General features: G+C 42.2%; 1 protein-coding gene across 2 annotated transcripts in view; it reads left to right on the top strand.

Moving 5' to 3' along the window:
- The window catches only part of LOC136881079 (protein phosphatase 1 regulatory subunit 14B), a 630,712-nt gene that overhangs the window by 603,166 nt on the left and 10,784 nt on the right, over positions 1 to 16,762 (top strand). The gene's annotated exons all lie outside the window — the stretch shown is intronic.

Here is a 16,762-nt window from a genome sequence, read left to right as displayed (position 1 = left end):
CTACCTCTTACCCAGAGGCCCCGGGTTCGATTGCCGGCCAGGTCAGGGATTTTTGCCTGGACCTGAGGGCTAGTTCGAGGTCCACTCAGCCTACGTGATTAGAATTGAGGAGCTATCTGATGGTCAGCTAGCGACCCCGGTCTAGAAAGCCAAGAATAACGGCCGAGAGGATTCGTTGTGCTGATCACACGACACCTGGTAATCTGCAGGCCTTCGGGATGAGCAGCGGTCGTTTGGTAGGCCAAGGCCCTTCAACGGCTGTAGTGTCATGGGGTTTGGTTTGGTTTTATGTGTGTATGTATGTACGTATGCTACACAGCCACTGAATAGGCCTAGTCATGGATCGACAATATAGGCAATAGTTTTCTCTAGGATCTGTTACCAGGACTTGGCACTGGCGTGATAAATGTCTAAAGCTCGTTTCACTGCACGTTACGTTCAATATGCTCATAAAAGTCGGGATCATCATTCCCTCAAATTTATTTCTGTCTTTCTTCCTTCCTTATTCTATTTACCGTCCAGGGTTGGTTTTTTCCTCAGACTCAGCGAGGAATCGCACCCTTACCACCTCAAGGGGAGTGTCCTGGTGCGTGAGACATTTAGTCAGGGATACAACTGGGAAGGAGGACAGTACCTCGCCCAGGCGGCCTCACCTGCTACGCTGCTACCTTGTGGGGGGGGGGGGTGGGAAGTTTGGAAGGGATAGACAAGGAAGAAGGAAGGAAGTGGTCGTGGCCTTAAGTTAGGTACCATCCCGGAGAAGTGGGAAACCACGGAAAACCACTTCGAGAATGACTGAGGTGGGAATCGAACTCCCTCTACTCAGTCTCCGGGACTGGCAGCTAATCACACTAAACACTACACCACAGAGGTGGACCCCTCAAATATCTAAACTGTATTCTTCCTTTACTCTTCTGCGCACCCATCTCAGAAGACAGCTGAGAAAGAAAAACACGAGGCACATAATTGTCATCAAAAGGCGACTTATGCATCGTAAGTTGTCTGAACAGAGCATGTGGTGAACAACAAAATTACATCGTCAGACCCCCTGTGGGTGGGGGCTGTAGAATAACACCCACGGTATCCCCTGTCTGTTGTAAGAGGTGACTAAAAGTGCCCCCAGGGAATCTCAACTTGGGAGCGTGGGTTGGCGACCATGGGGGCCCTTAGGTGAATCCTGGCATTGCTTCCACTTACTTGTGTCGGGCTCCTCACTTTCATCTGTCCTGTCCGACCTCCCTTGGTCAACACTTGTTCTTTTCCAATCCCGACGCTATTAGATCATTCGAGGCCCTTGTCTTTTTTGCCGATATCTCCATTTTTCGAAGTGTCGAGTCCCTTGCATTTTTCTCTCTGATTTGTGTTATAAGGTTGCCTAGTTGTACTTCCTCTTAAAACGATAATCACCACCACCACCTTACAGCGTCAGACTGACCCCGGAAGTGGAAAAGAGAGCATTGCTTGACATAGAGTTAACTCGGGCATGTAATGACAAATGTTAATCGACTTAATTGAGTCAGATTAAGTCCTCCTTTGATCAAACGTGCGGTTAACATTGGCGAGGGCGACTAGTGTAGTGATTCACTCTGTTTACTTCATGGATACAAAACATCGACTGACATAATCGTACCTAGCTGCGCGGTTTGGGATACGTAGCTGTCAGCTTGCATTCGGTAGATTGTGGTTTCGAGCCGCAATGACGGCAACCTTGAAGATGGTTGTCCGTGGTTTCTCATTTTTCATACCAGGCTAATGCTGGGGATGTGCCTTAATAAAGGCCAAGGTCGTTTCCTTCCTACTCCTAGACCTTTCCTATCCCATAGTCGCCATAAGACCTATCTGTGTCGATGCGACGTAAAACAAATTGAAAACAAAATCGTGTTAGTTGATGTTAAGAACATGCCTCTCCGTGTTCAAGTGGATCTTCGCTCAGAAACGGTGTAGTTCTGCAGTCTGCCGCAGAGCAGCACTGGTCGAGCACGCTGTATGGTGTGCTCCCAGACGCAACAAAGCCGGCATGACCGGGCAGATGTTTCTTTCACTGGAATCGATACACCAAAAACTCAGGTATAGTGGGTATTAATTCTCTTGCAGCGATTTTGGAGAGCCATTCGCTTTCTTCTGCGCTCTGGAAAGTTGTGTAAGAAACAGGTGTCGTGCCACCTGCCCACGAAAAAAAAAAAAAAGAAATCTAACTGGCATCATTGCGAGGTTCTGAAAGGTTTCTTTTTTTTTTTTTTTGCTAGTTGCTTTACGTCGCATCGACACAGATAGGTCTTATGGCGACGATGGGACAGGGAAGGGCTACGAGTGGGGAGGAAGCGGCCGTGGCCTTAATTAAGGTACAGCCCCAGCATTTGCCTGGTGTGAAAATGGGAAACCACGGAAAACCATTTTCAGGGCTGCCGACAGTGGGATACGACTGAAAGGTTTCAGCTGAAGGTAAGGCACCATGCACCAGTAGGAACTTACCTGACGCAAGGAGGAGAGGGGCATGGAAGATAACTGAATAAATAAATATTCCTGACTTTTCCCGGCTATTTATCAAACGTTGTTCGGGTCATCCGTCTATATCTCATTTCTAGGTAAATATTACATTGCTCTAACCTACCCTTACCATTCTTACCATGTAACTGGGCCCATGGGAGTAATATACATATATTATGTATAATAGTGCTAAGGGAAAATCTAAGAATAGTTTCCCCTCAAATAGTACGATTTATGCAATGAAGTAACTATCCAATTAAGAATGGAGGCCGTGGTCTTAAAAATCTCAAACAAGCATTGCTGAGTAACAAGATATTGGGCAAAGGAAAGGATGCTACATACCGGTAACCTGGAAAGTTAAAGAAAAATGTAAGGAGGAATAAGTGACATGATAAGTGAAAATAGATCAGAAACCAATATAAAATTTAGAAATTAAATATATATATATTGAAATAATAAATCAAACCTCTGACAATTTACATGAAAGGAGGACTATACAAATTTAATATTTTCCCAACCACTTACACGGATTACAAATTCATTATATAAAAAAAGAGATAAGATATCCAAGAGAAAGAATGCCACAGGAAAGGAAAGGGACAAACAAGGAAAGGATGAATACTGCAATAAAAAGAGAAACCCAGAACGACAAGAAAAGGAAGATGTTCAGTTAGCAAATTCAAGTATACCAGCAGAAAAATTATCTGAGCAAAATGCAAATACTATATGCAGGTCACCACCACTTCCGTTATCACACAGATTAACACTAGGTGACGTAGTTCTACAGCCAAATAACCACAATGTAGTTCCATTAAACCAGTTTTCACAATATCCCGAAGCACTGAACGAATAGAAATGTGTATACAGTAGAAGTCGCACAGTTGCCAATACACCACATGCACACTTCAAAAGAAAGTTGTTACGGAGGTCGTCAATGAAAAGTTTTAAACACAAAAGGGGCAAGTGAAATTTCGGCCTGGAAATGCCATGCTCCCAGTTTAATTTTTTTTTAGGGAAAGTCTGTCCCAATGCAATTAAAAATATTTACAGTAAATAAATCAGTTTGTCATACCTCATCATGAAGCAAATTGAACTGCCCGCAAATGAAGACATCTGGGCACATGTAATTAAGGACGAAGTTGACGTAGGATGTTGCTCCCTCCACACAGGCCTAAGTCCATCTCAATATTTCCAGAGGAAGGCCAGGTATTTATAGTGTGGAGTGGAATGAGAAATATATCTGGAAGATTCCAGAGATTAGTGAAGCATGCGCGAATAAACCAGGCGGTCACGTGACGTCAGCCGGCAAAAAGGAAGTTAGTTTATCGAAGATGGTGAAGATGAATAGAGTAGAGTTCATGCAAAGTATAAAGTATGCAAATTCACAGAAGTATGCAAGTTCCAGTTGGAGAAAAAATGCAGTTATATCATGATGAGGGTAAGTCCATACTAATCGTAGAAAGATGGTTATGTGCGTGGCGAATTTCATAACAGTAGTTGCCGATGAAGTGAAGAGTCCGTTACAACCACCTACACTTTTCTCCAAAGCGAACTGTACAAGTCCTGGTTGTCTTACAGGGCTCTTAGCTGAGATACTTCATCGAATCGGTAAGAGGAAATCGATTTGACTAAATTTGACCAGAAGAAGAGATAGAATGATAGGACACAACTTAAGACACCTAAGACTTGTACAGGTGGTTTTTGAGGGAAGTGTAGGTGGTAAGAACGGTAGGGGTAGACCAAGGTACGAATATGACAAGCAGATTAGAGCGGATATAGGATGTAGTAATTATGTAGAAATGAAAAGGTTAACACAGGAGCGCATCAAACCAGTCTATAGACGGATTACTCAAACAACAACAACAACAAATAAAGTCTGCAGCGACAAGAATCGGAACTATGAAAAAGAAGCGGTAATCCATAAAGGAGTAAGGTAAGGTTGCATTTTTCCCTTCCTCTTTTCAGTGTTTATACAGAACAGGTGGTAAAGGAAATCAAAGAGGAATTTGGAAAGGGAATTGCAATCCAAGGGGAGGAAATCCAAACTCTGAGATTTACCGATGATATTGTTATTTCATCTGGGTCTGAAGAAGATCTGGAGAAATTGCTGAATGGTATAGACACAATCTTCGAGAAGGAGTACAAAGTGAAAATAAATAAATCCCAAACAAAAATAATGGAGTGCAGCCGAGCGAAGCCAGGTGCTGCAGGAAATATTAGGAAATGAAGTCTTAAAAGGAAGTAGATGAACATTGTTACGTGGGAAGTGCAATAACTAATGACGGCAGAGGTAAGGAGGACATAAAATGCAGAGTAGCACAAGCAAGAAAGGCCTTTCTTAAGAAAAGAAGTTTGCTCACTTTGAACACTGAAATAGGAATTAGAAGTTTCTGAAGACTTTCGTCTGGAGCGTGGCATTGTACGGAAGTGTAACATGGACAATAACCAGTTCAGAAAGATAGAGAATAGAAGCTTTTGAAATGTGGTGATAGAGAGATTGTTGAAGGTGAGATGGGTAGATCGAATTACGAATTAACAGATAATGAATGGAATTGGTGAGGGAAGAATGTTTTGGCGAAATTTGACGAGATTGATAAGACACATCTTAAGACAACCACATGGTGGTTGTGATTATTATATTAAGAAGAAGTAAAACTGGGTAACTAACCTCTATTAACACTAATCAGAGAAAAAAAACTGAAGGGATCCGACACTTCGAAAAATGAAGGTATCGGACAAAGAAAGAGAAGGGCCACGAAGGGCGTGAAAATGAAGAGACTCAATAGGATTTGAGTGCTCTAATACCGTCGGGGTCGGAAAAGAACAAGAGTTGACCAAGGGAGGTCGGATAGGATAGATGAAAGTGAGGAGCCTGGCACAAGTAAGTGGAAGCAATACCAGGACTCAGGCAAGGGCCCCGTGGTCGCCAACCCACGTTCCCAAGTTAAGAACCCCTCGGGTCCCTTTTAGTCGCCTCTTACGACAGGTAGGGGATACCGCGGATGTTATTCTACCGCCCCATCCACAGGGGGAGAAACAACACTTCACATCACAGCCTGCACACCGTTGCTAGGTAACATCGCGTCACGCATTTAATTGAAAGACATATTCATCATCATTTGATTTTCCCAAAGGAAAATGTAATAACTATTTCCTTTGTTACGAGCGGATGATTACCTACTTGTATTTCTCTCCAATGCCTCTTATTTTAGGACAAAACCTGGAGTTACGTCACTCAGAGCCCCGTAGTAAATCAGTTTTTTTTTTAATTTACGTCGCACCGACACAGATATGTCTTATGGTGACGATGGGATAGGAAAGGCCTAGGAAGTGGAAGGAAGCGGCCGTGGCCTTAATTAAGGTACACCCCGGCATTTGCCTGGTGTGAAAATGGGAAACTACGGAAAACCATCTTCAGAGCTGCCGACAGTGGGGCTCGAACCCACTATCTCCCGATTACTGGATACTGGCCGCACTTAAGCGACTGCAGCTATCGAGCTCGGTAAATCAGTTGTCAGCGTCGCCTCTGCGATATCACTGTTGTATGAAGGGGCAGGCAAAGAAATGTAATGAAGTCTAGAATTTTACAAATTAACCTTTGTCATATTGTGGCTGATTATGTCAGCGTACAGATGTCCTGTTCCTACTTCACTACGTGGGTTATAATGAGTTCTGCCTCCTGCTGGATCTCTCTGTCTCATTACTAACGAAGGAGCACAGTTCATCATGTAGTCTTCATCTGTTATTGTATTTATAGAAACGCTCTCCACTCTGACCTTTTGCTACTAGATGGGTAACAATAGGACATGGCCGGTGGTGGACGTGTGCGAACAGACTGTGTACGAAGTGCATCACTCTGCTTGTTAAAGCCAAGGTTCTCGATGAATGAGCACATTGCGGCATACATGAGCCTGAAGAATATGGAAACTTAAATAAGAAAGTTAGGGACAGCTTCGGAGCTAATCGGAGGGGCGAAAGTCGTTAATAATGCCGTCTATGGAATTGTAGTGTTTTATTACCTTACGACAATGAGCAAGTATGGTGGTCGCGATTATGTTTTCTTTGTTTTTCTTACAAGTTGCTTTACGTCACACCGACACTGATAGGGATTTGGGGCTGTAGGCTATCTCCCCTATTCTATCCCCTTCTCATCCTTAGGTAACCGAAAACCTTCCACGTCTTGGTGGGACGTTAAATGACTAGAAACAAAAAAGAAGAAAAAAGAAACATGAAAGGAAGAAAGAAAGAGAAGGAATCCTCTTCAAACAATAATAACCACCACCACCCGCTAGATAACCATCCTCTCGACAGATAGTGAGCAAGTTGACATTGTGAAACACTGGTAGTTCATATCTTATCCTTCTGATATAAAATCCATCTTAAATATGATTAGACGTTTGAGTATCTTCCTTGTTTTAAGCGGAGATAGTAACGTAAGGTAAAATAGATAGTAGTAAGCTAGCAAATATTTCACACGACATTCAATACTTACCTTCTCTTCTCACATTATTCTTTATCCAAGATAACACGTGTCTCCTATTTCGGGACAGTTAGGGAATGATAATAATAATAATAATAATAATAATAATAATAATAATAATAATAATAAAAGACCCACTTTCCTAGGAGTAGGTGATGGGGTCCACTATTCCTAACCTAGGCACTTACAAGAACAGAATAATTAGTCCTCTGCCTGGTAACCTATGCCGCTAGGAATTGCCCGTAGGGATGGCACATAGTAATTTTTGTGCTGCCAGGGAGAAATTCACTAAAACACATCAAGCTTAAAACATTAATAGCTACCACCACTGCCACCACTACTGATAGTTGAGTGCATTATTATTATTATTATTATTATTATTATTATTATTATTATTATTATTATTATTATTATTCTAGTATCCGAGTCATTGGCTGAATGGTCAGCGTTGAGGCCTTGTGTTCAGAGGGTCCCGGGTTCGATTCCCGGCCGTGTCGTGATTTTAATCGCGTCTGATTAATTCTTCTTACCCGGGGACTGGCTCTTTGTGTTTGTTCCAAAACTTTCCTCTTCACATTCAGACAACACACTACCAGCCACCACAGAAACGCGTAGAGTCTAATAGTAATTACATCCCTCCATACAAGGTTAGCGTCAGGAAAGGCATCTGGCCGCAAAACAGGGCCAAATCCACATGTCCGACACAATTCGCACCTGCGACCCCACAGATGTGGGAAAAGCGGTAGAAGGAGAAGATTATTGCAGTGCAGTGTAAAACATTAGTGCCCGAATTCATTCTCACTCAGTTTCTCTCTGGCCATGGGAAGTTCAAGTGCTACTTTGAACGCTTCAAAATGAACATTGCAGGCGATTACTTGTGCCTTTGTGGATCTTCACAAACAGTGTTCGACTGTGCCACATTTGAAAGGACATGATTCGAAATTGAGTGTCACATGAACAATTGTAATGTGGAACTTTCAGAGTAATTATACCGTCTGTTTAGGAAATCCTGCTATTACAGACAGTTCCTTAAGTTCATTCACCACATCTTCAACAATTAAGTTTCCTAATTTTGTGTCAAGGATTAATCTTTTAAAAAACCTGTTCAAAACTATAACCGTAATACAGTTATGTACAATAGGGTTCAAACTGTTAGGATATTCAGTTATACCGCTTTTCTCACACCTGTGGGATCGCGGGTGCGACCTGTATAGCACATGTGGATTTAGCCCTGTTTTACGGCTGGATGCCCTTCCTGGCGCCAACAGTATATAGAGGGATGTAATCACTGTTTCGTGTTTCTGTGGTGATTGGTAGTTTGGCTGTTGTCTAAATAGGAAGAGGAGAGCCAGAAAGGATTAATCATACTCGATTAAAATGCCCGACTCTGCCAGGAATCATACCCGGGACCCCCTGAAGAGAAGGCCTCAAGGCTGACCATTCAGCCAAGGAGTCGGATCCAGTTGAGTGCATTACTAACAGAAAGAAAAAGAGAGAAAGAGCCGCTTTGCTAAAGTAGATAGGGATAGTGTTATGGTTCCATGATTTCATGCTCTCATCCGTTGTGAGTTCTATAGTTGAACTCACTTTCCTTTTCACCTGCATCATCTGAGATTGAATGCAACCCATTCCAGACTCACAAACCAATAATTAATCCGTAGTGAAGGCGGGTGTCGAACCAGGGCCAGCTGAGCAGGAAGCTACTGTGCCTTTCAGACAAGACATGGACTGTACAAAGTATTGTATGGAACTTCATGCGTACTCCATAACTACATAGGCTACAAGATGTCATCACCCTCTACCCCAGAAATACCTGCCCACGCTGCAGGAGTGGAGATATTTTAAAATAATAATGGAAGGTATTCCAGCCCTGTTAGTCTTCACCCTGGCGGATTATAACTCAGAGCTTCATTTGGCGACTCCACCCTGGAATTATTACTTGTGCTTACAAATTCTCCACTTTGGAAGCGCTGCTAAAATATTAATGAAGCTCAGAGTAATTGCTTTAAAGTAGAGCTCGGAAGGCGTCAAGATTTCAGGATCTTTTCTCTCGTTGAAGGGTGCAGTGAGACATTCTCTAGCGACATTACAATTAGTTCACGAAGTAATGCAAACTATTTTGAGCGTTATGTAGAACTATTTGTTTTCAAACATACATTACATCCGTAATATTTGCACTACAAGAGATGTTTCTTTGAAAGGTTTGTTAATGGATTTCTAAACTACTTGTAAGCTTCTGAAGCTCCTAATCAACAAAAAGGGCCTCATAAGGGCATAATTATCTAATCGGGATGCCTGATAATGGCTGAAGTTCAGCTTGATTGCATTTTCTAATAGAGTTTATGTAGCGGAATTGATAATGCAGTAGTCTAAGGACGTTCTAAAGTATATTTCCCAATTTCACAAGCTTTATGAATGCATACGAATGCACTATATACAGGGTGGTCGGAAAAGCGTGAACCGGGTATATGAACGTTACTGTTACATCATTTGAAAAAAAAATCGATATCTCGCGCCGTTGTCATTTTATCAGTTGCTGAAGTTAGCGAAACAGATCGCTTCGCGGGCACATTCAAACCGTCTTTGCGCGGTGGTGTTGCTAAACCTGCATGTTGGCCTTTGGTCCAAGGGGTCCCGGGCGTCTGGCTCGGAGGCTGGGTGTTTGTGATGTTTTCAACATTATAAATCATCTTCACAGACATGCATGTCGCCTATAGGCCGTCTACTAGAAAAAGACCTACACCAGGCCTCTCCGAATGCCATACATTATTATTATTATTATTATTATTATTATTATTATTATTATTATTATTATTATTATTAAATTTTGAAACATTTAAAAAATTTGCAAATGAAAATGTAAATGCATAATTCAAACGATGTGCTGGCCCCGCCTCACAGAGAGGCCTCGGGTTCGTTCCCCGGTGAAGTCAGAGATTTTTACCTGGAATTGAGGGTTGGTTCGAGGTCCATTCAACGTAGGCTACGTGATTACAATAATTGAGGAGCCAGCAGACGGTAACATATCGACCTTGGCCTAGAAAATCAAAACTGACGGCCGAGAACATTCGTCGCGCTGACCACGCACCACTTCCTAATCTGCAGTTCTCCCTGCTGAGCAGCGGCCGCTTGGTTAACCAAGGCCCATTATGAGTGTAGGGCCATGGGGTTTGTTTAAATAAAACTATATCAAAATGTAAACTTTTTTTTTAAATTTCTAATTACGATACACAGGACACATGACTACCATATCATTCTCCCCCCACCCCCCACCCCCGCCTCTGATTAGCATTAATAGAGAACAGTTGCCCAGTCGTACTTCCTCTTACAACACAATGACCACCACCGACCGCAAAGCCCAAATTATAGTCTGTTACTGTATTATAACTTTTGTTAGAGATTTTACGTCACACTAGCACAGATAGGTTTTTATGTTGAAAGAATTTCTTAGCAGACAAAGGAGGTGTCCCCCATACTATGAAAAACGTAAAATTAAGCAATTTCCTCGATTGTGCCGAAAGTTGAAGGGCTAAAGGGCCCGGAAGAGTTTGAAATTGTGCGTCTTGGATATATCTATCAAACTAGAAAAACAAATTTCGAAAATCATTTCCGGCCTAAATGCAGTTCCGCAAAAACAGCCTAAAATCGCTTGCCTCTTTACTCGTTTTCTCTTTGATTCAAATCCTACCCATATTAACTTATTTTCATAATTCCTTCTGTAATGTGTACCTTGGTTCAATACCCTCAGGCGTTTTTTGATTTTTGAAAAATGTCAACACCGAATGTAGTTATAAGGGCTTAAGTGCTCTGCATTGACTCACATTAGCGCTCTACTGGTGCGTAAGTGAAACCACGGCCGACTGGATCCCTCGCTGCGCTCTAGCTAGAGCGACGCATCAAGTCGGCCGTGGTGAAACAATGACTCACATTAGAGCTCGTAGTGGTAGAAAAAAAGCAAACTACTAGTATAATCGACCGGATAACGATGAATAAGAAAAGGAATGCAATATTTTGGAATAAATAACGAATACATTCTCATAATTTATTCTATTTTATTTCCCTTAAATTGGTAGCTCATATCCCTAGGATGTTTTCATCATTGAGTTGCTTGCCTGAAGGGCTAGAAGTGCGGATTTTTCGGTGACTTAGAGATAGGAGAGCTCAGGACTAAGAAAGTAATAAGTACATCCTGGATAAGGTAAATCCGGGACAGATGCCGCCCCGGTAGAGATGCCGCATACACTGTAGCTAAAGGTTCCCATCGTTACAGCTAAATGGCAATATGTGTGGTTTTTCAGTTTCTAAGGAAGAACTGCTGTCTGCGAGTGTGACGAAATTTGCTCGTATATTACGCCAATTATAGCCGATATCATGAGGCGAGTACATGTTTCCTCCTGACAAAGTTCTTGCGTGTGTTAATTTATTGTATATTAAGTTGGCTTCAAATGCTTAAATCAGACGTTTATAGTACAGTAGACGTCAGAAGCATAACTGTAGTTGAGAGTAAGCTAATTTTGGGCCATGATAGCCTTGAAGTATGAAAACAGGAGGGTGCGGCGTCTCTCCCTGATAGTTGGGAGAGTTGCCGCACAACAATCCGGCTGAGATGCCTCATTGCTATCAGATTCTACAAGCGATCTGGAAACATTCAATACTATTCAGAGTGTACCGGTATTTTATTCGAATATTTTATCGTCTCACGATTCTTAATATACATAATCTATTTTTATTAATTTCATTGGTAACATTATTTTATTATATAAAATTATATTATTTTCAGCAATAAAAATTTGCGACATGCCTGCTCAGTATAAAAGTAAGGGCACTGTTAAAAGACCTCAATGGAAACAGGAAAATTTAACAGAGGCTGCTAAAGGCCGAAAATACTGATCAGGGAGGCAGAATGATACTACAGAATTCCGGAACGAACACTGAAACTTAGAATGCAGTCACGAAATCTGGAAAAAGGCTCACTGGGCCCAGCAGGTATAGCTACTTCAATAATCACCGAAGTCAAAATGATATTCAAAAAAGATGACTGTATCCATCCAGTGTTTGAGTTACAAACAGTGACTGCATGAATCTTGCTCTACATATAACGACTGTTGCAGCAAAATTGCTAGAGAACAAAGTTTTAAGAAGCGATCTGTAAAACCTTGTAAGAGGATAAACATCAGTTTTTGATTCAAGAATCCTGCCTTAGACATGTTTCCAAATTACTGTGTCAGGACAGAATTATATTCATTATGATTTTGATGTTTCCTTTATATAACACGAGGGCCCCGTGATGTAGGGATAGCGTGCCTGCCTCTTGCCCGGAGGCCCCGGGTTCGATTCCCGGCCAGGTCAGGGATTTTTCTCTCGACCTGAGGGCTGGTTCGAGGACCACTCAGCCTACTTGATAGGAATTGAGAATCTATCTGACGGTGACATGGCGGCCCCGGTCTCGGAAGCCCAGAATAACGGCCGGGAGGATGCGTCGTACTGACCACACGGCTCCTCGTAATCTGCAGGCCTTCGGGCTGAACAGCGGTCGCTGTGAAGGCCAGAGCCCTTTCAAGGGTGTTAAGTGCCGTGGGGTTTTATATAACACAGTGAAGAATCCATTGCACATGCACATTTATAGTAAATCGAAATTAAAATATGATTAATTTAATGTTGTAAATTATCAGATAGATTCTTTTACCGTTGAATGATCATATTATGTGGATATAATTGTCTTGTAGTACGTTCTAGTGTGCGGTTATATTAAAGTTGAAGAAATTGGCTTAAATTTGATGTTGTCATTAATTATTTTACTTGCGGCATCTCTCCCGAGCAAAGTCGGCATCTATACCGGGATCCAGGGAGAGACGCCGCAGATGCAACAATTCCTTTGTTCCCTCCTTTCTCCCATTTGCTTTCAGTTGCCAATATTTTGTTCATCTCTGATCAAATGTACATGTTTTCAAATTATGTTCGATGAATTTGCAACAATTTTTAAAGTAAATGTACCGAGATATAACAAAAGACATAAAAAGTGCGGCAACTTACCGGAATTACCTTATTTGCATAGTGTGAAATGAAAAACGACGGAAAGAATGTCCATGGCTGCCGATCATGGAGTTCAAACCCACGATCTCCAGAATACAATCTTAGCTACATGTACCACTTTGTATACCCTGTGGGCGGGGGACGCAGACGAAGAATACACCCACGGTATCCCCTGCCTGTCGTAAGAGGCGTCTGAAAGGGGCGACCAAGGGGTGATTGTATTAGAACCATGAAACTACTTGTGATTAGTACCACCACGCGGGGAACACCGTGGGTCGCTTTTCCTTCCGCGTAGTACCACTATGTTAGGTACAAAATAGTTTTGTGATTGGTAGCAACATAGTGCGTTGTCGGCTTTTACAGTACCTGTGATTAGTACCACTTGAGGAGCGACACCATGGGTGAGCGACACCATGGGTGAGCGACACCATGGTTCTGGCTTGCCTATGATTAGTACCCACTACACGGGATAGTACGAGTCCCTGTGGTTAGTACACGTATGTGATATAATTTCGTGTGGCTATTTCTAGCCGAGTGCAACCCTTGTAAGGCAGACCCTCCGATGAGGGTGGGCGGCATCTGCCATGCGTAGGTAACTGCGTGTTATTGTGGTGGAGGATAGTGTTATGTGTGGTGTGTGAGTTGCAGGGATGTTGGGGACAGCACAAACACCCAGCCCCCGGGCCATTGGAATTAACCAATGAAGGTTAAAATCCCCGACCCGGCCGGGAATCGAACCCGGGACCCTCTGAACCGAAGGCCAGTACGCTGACCATTCAGCCAACGAGTCGGACACGTATGTGATGAACACCATAGGTTTGCGTTGCCTGTGAATGGCGCCGCAATGTGCGAAACACCATAGGTCTGTATTACACGTGCGAATTTCATTACCTGTGAGTAGTACATAATGACCGGGCGAGTTAGCCATGCAGTTAGGAGCACGTGGCTGTGAGCTTGCATCCGGGAGATAGTGGGTTCGAATCCCACTATCGGCAGCCCTGAAGATGGTTTTCCGTCGCTTCCCATTTTCACAACAGGCAAATGCTAGGACTGTACCGTAATTAAGGCCACGGCCGCTTCCTTCCAACTTCTAGGCCTTTCCTATCCCATCGTCGCCATAAGACCTATCTGTGTCGGTGCGACGTAAAGCCACTAGAAAAAAAGTACCATAATGTGTGGAATACCGCGAGTCTACGCTAATTTTGATTAGTACCGCAACATGACAAATACCGTGGTTCTACTTTCCTAGCGATAAGTACCATTATGAGGGGCCGATGACTTGGATTTTGGACTCCTTTAGACTACAGACATCATCGATTCAGTATTATGCTGTAGAAGCAGTCCTTTGGTCAGTAATACTATTGTTTTACGTCAGTTTCATCCTCACATTTTGAATTCTGGTCAGTGGAGGCTTTTGGACTTTTAATTTGTCATTACATTTCGTCTCACTTCGTATCATTAGGGGCCGATGACCTAGATGTTAGGCCCCTTTAAACAACAAGCATGATCATCATAATCATCATCATCACTTTGTATAATTAATTCTAATTGGACAAGACCGAAATTTCTAAACAAACCCTACATCTTGGCAGTCGTGGTTTGGGGTTGATCCGCCCGCTCATTGCATTCACACTCCATAGACGCTAGTTATATCACTGTAATACTGTTTACGAGATAAACTGTCATCATGGTAAGTTGTCTGGAAGACAGTTCAGTGACACTCCAGTGTTCATGATGAAGTACAATTGCTTGCCTTTCTGTAAACTTGCGCGGGATTCGCGTGACGACTCATTGTAGAAGGCATCAAGTTAACACGATGCTTTCCGACCCTGCGCACGCGATCAAATGGTAACATGAAACAGCCAGTTCTAGGAAATAGCCTCTTCACAGATGCTGGATTTTCGATATCTGGTGTATTTATAAAACAGATGATTGCCTTGATTTTGAGAATCATTCTTCACGTTAATTAAAACATTAAGTTTCTCCTTGATCTTTTCCCACGTAATTTCGAATATTGCTTTTTTTTAAATTTTCATTTCGTGTATATTGGTGATGATTGAAGAAAAGACGAAAGTTTCTTTATTACTATTAACACATACATTGACCGAGAGAGTTGGCCGTGCGGTTAGGGGCGCGCAGCTATGAGCTCGTGTGAGCTTTCTTTCGGGATATAGTGGATTCGAACCCCACTGTCGGCAGCCCTAATGATGGTTTTTCGTGATTTCCTATTTTCACACCAGGCTGTATCTTAATTAAGACCACGGCTGCTTCCTCCCCACTCCTAACCCTTTCCTATCCCATCGTTGCCATAAGATCTACCTGTGTCGGTGCGAAGTAAAGCAACTTTAAAAAAATGCGATTGGGAGATAACCACGTTGGCATTTACCATTAGTTGACTATAGCGACGAAGTAAAATTAAAGCATAAATAACACAAACAACAAACAATTACAAGAATACATAACTTTATACAATTAATAGTTTTTCAAGTTGGGCCTATGAGACTGTTGTATATTTTTTAAAATAAACGAACTATTTTTTCCAAACTGTGTTCCTGTTGTTTGACTCCATTCACCCCTGCGAACACTCTCGTAACATCTTCCTTAAATTTCAATTACAGTTAACACCCACGTTTAACGTTTTGAACATATCGCAGGATATTTAGAATGGAGGATGCGTATGAAAGACATAGGAAATTAAAGTTTTTGAGTTAGTCTGGTATATATCATTGCTATATTTTATTCATAACTTTAATAGTCTTAGGATTGGAAATCACTTTGCATAGGTGAACACTTATCTGCTGGAGGAATGTGGGCTTCTTTACGACAGACTGTTTGCATCGCTTGAGAAGATAAACTGCTGCCCGCTTCTTCTTCACTGATTCTGTGAATGAAGTTTCTCCTTGATCTTTTCCGCGTAATGTCTATTATTTCTTTTTTTCGTAAATACATTGATGATGATTGAAAAGAAGACGAAAATTATTATTATTATTATTATTATTATTATTATTATTATTATTATTATTATTATTATTATTAGTTAGCCTCCGTGGCTCAGGCGGCAGCGCGCCGGCCTCTCACCGCCGGGTTCCGTTGTTCAAATTCCGGTCACTCCATATGAGATTTGTGGTGGACAAAGCGGAGGCGGGACAGGTTTTTCTCAGGGTACTCCGGTTTTCCCTGTCATCTTTCATTCCAGCAACACTCTCCAATATCATTTCATTTCATCTGTCAGTCATTAATCATTGCCGCAGAGGAGTGCGACAGACTTCGGCAACCGGCAGAATTCGTATCCTCGCCGCTAGATGGGGGCTTCATTCCATTCCTGACCAGTCGAATGACTGGGAACAGGCTGTGGATTTTCATTCATTTCATTATTATTATTAAAAATATATTACAATTGGGAGATATTGTGGTTGGATTGTAATTGTTTTAGGATGAATGAGTGGAGTATGTTGGTGTGTTGTCGACAATAGACATCTGGAAATAATAGTTTTGTGCATGCGGCTTTTGGAGAGGAAATGTACAGGTGTTTGTACAAGTTTCTTAGTTCTGCTTGCATAGGGAACTTGTGGCCTCCGGATCCCAAGATAGCGGGTTCAAACCCGGCAGAGGTAGTCGGATTTTTGAAGGGCGGAAAAAAGTCCATTCGACACTCCATGTCGTACGATGTCGGCATGTAAAAGATCTCTGGTGACACATTTGGTGTTTACCCGACAAAATTCATTAAATCTCAGCCATAGACGCCCAAGAGTTTCGGTTTAC

This window comes from Anabrus simplex, chromosome 9, assembly GCF_040414725.1.
Source record: "Anabrus simplex isolate iqAnaSimp1 chromosome 9, ASM4041472v1, whole genome shotgun sequence".
In the NCBI taxonomy this organism is placed as follows: Eukaryota; Metazoa; Arthropoda; class Insecta; order Orthoptera; family Tettigoniidae; genus Anabrus; species Anabrus simplex.
This window is presented reverse-complemented; position numbering and strand designations above follow the sequence as displayed.